The sequence below is a fragment of the Solanum pennellii genome, chromosome 6 (genome assembly GCF_001406875.1).
Source record: "Solanum pennellii chromosome 6, SPENNV200".
NCBI lineage: Eukaryota > Viridiplantae > Streptophyta > Magnoliopsida > Solanales > Solanaceae > Solanum > Solanum pennellii.
This window is the reverse complement of record NC_028642.1, coordinates 1,313,069-1,313,913: the sequence shown is the minus strand read 5'-3', so window position 1 is coordinate 1,313,913 and position 845 is coordinate 1,313,069. Positions and strand designations below refer to the sequence as shown.

The 845-nt window shown below is 32.9% G+C and overlaps 1 protein-coding gene across 2 annotated transcripts in view; it reads left to right on the top strand.

Moving 5' to 3' along the window:
* LOC107021406 (probable GTP-binding protein EngB) overlaps positions 1-547 on the top strand; it is a 6,403-nt gene extending 5,856 nt beyond the window's left edge. The window contains exon 11 of one of the 2 annotated variants that reach the window (XM_015222065.2): positions 205-547. The gene's annotated coding sequence lies outside the window, so the exon portion shown is untranslated. The remainder of the gene's footprint in view (positions 1-204) is intronic. The other variant, XM_027917443.1, reaches the window with a different exon arrangement.
* The last annotated feature ends 298 nt before the right edge of the window (positions 548-845 follow it).

The window sequence follows — 845 nt, the reverse complement described above, 5'->3', positions numbered from 1 at the left end:
GGGACGTTTCATGCTTATTACTATGTAGTTTAGTCACTAATTGCAATATGGAGGGTGTTTCGTTTCATGAGTTTTTACTGATCTATGCGTTTGAATGTAGTGTTTCCGCACATTTTTTCTGTGTTATATATGTTGTAGCTATGCAAATCCATTGACATTGTTGAAGTCTGGATTGGATGAACTTGGTTGTCTTTCATTTTTAAGGGTTTTCCATTTGGTGTCTGGTTACTTCCTTGGAGCTCGATTAATCTGGATTCTCGCTGCGTAGAGCCCATTCGGGGGAAGCTTTCCTACCAATGACTTTTTTCATACCCAGGACTCGAAACGGAAACCTCAAGTGATGAGAGGAACCATACGCTGCACTGCATCCTTATTCCTTGGCGATTGATGGTTGATGAAATTGGTTGCTATTGAATATTTTGAAGTACTCCAAAAATGTCAAATCTTATATATTATAAAAAATATAAAAAAAAGGCAACTTTCACGTAGCAAACATAAAATTCATATTTGTATGTTATAACAAAGTTTGCATAATTGCACTCCATAGCAAACATATATATGTATAATTCGCTATACATATACAATTTGAAGCGAATTGTATAAAACGAGAAAGAGAAAGAGACTTGCAAAGAATTGTAGAAGTGTATAAAAAGAAGTATATAAAACAAATTGTATAATTATAAGTGTATAGGATGATTATATACAATTTGAATTTGTAAAAAACGAGAAAGGGAGAAAAGCAAAAGAGACTAGGGCAGGGAATATACAATTGAATCGAATTGTATAAAACGAGAAAGAGAGAAATTATATACAATTTGAATTTGTATAAAACGAGAAAGAGAGAA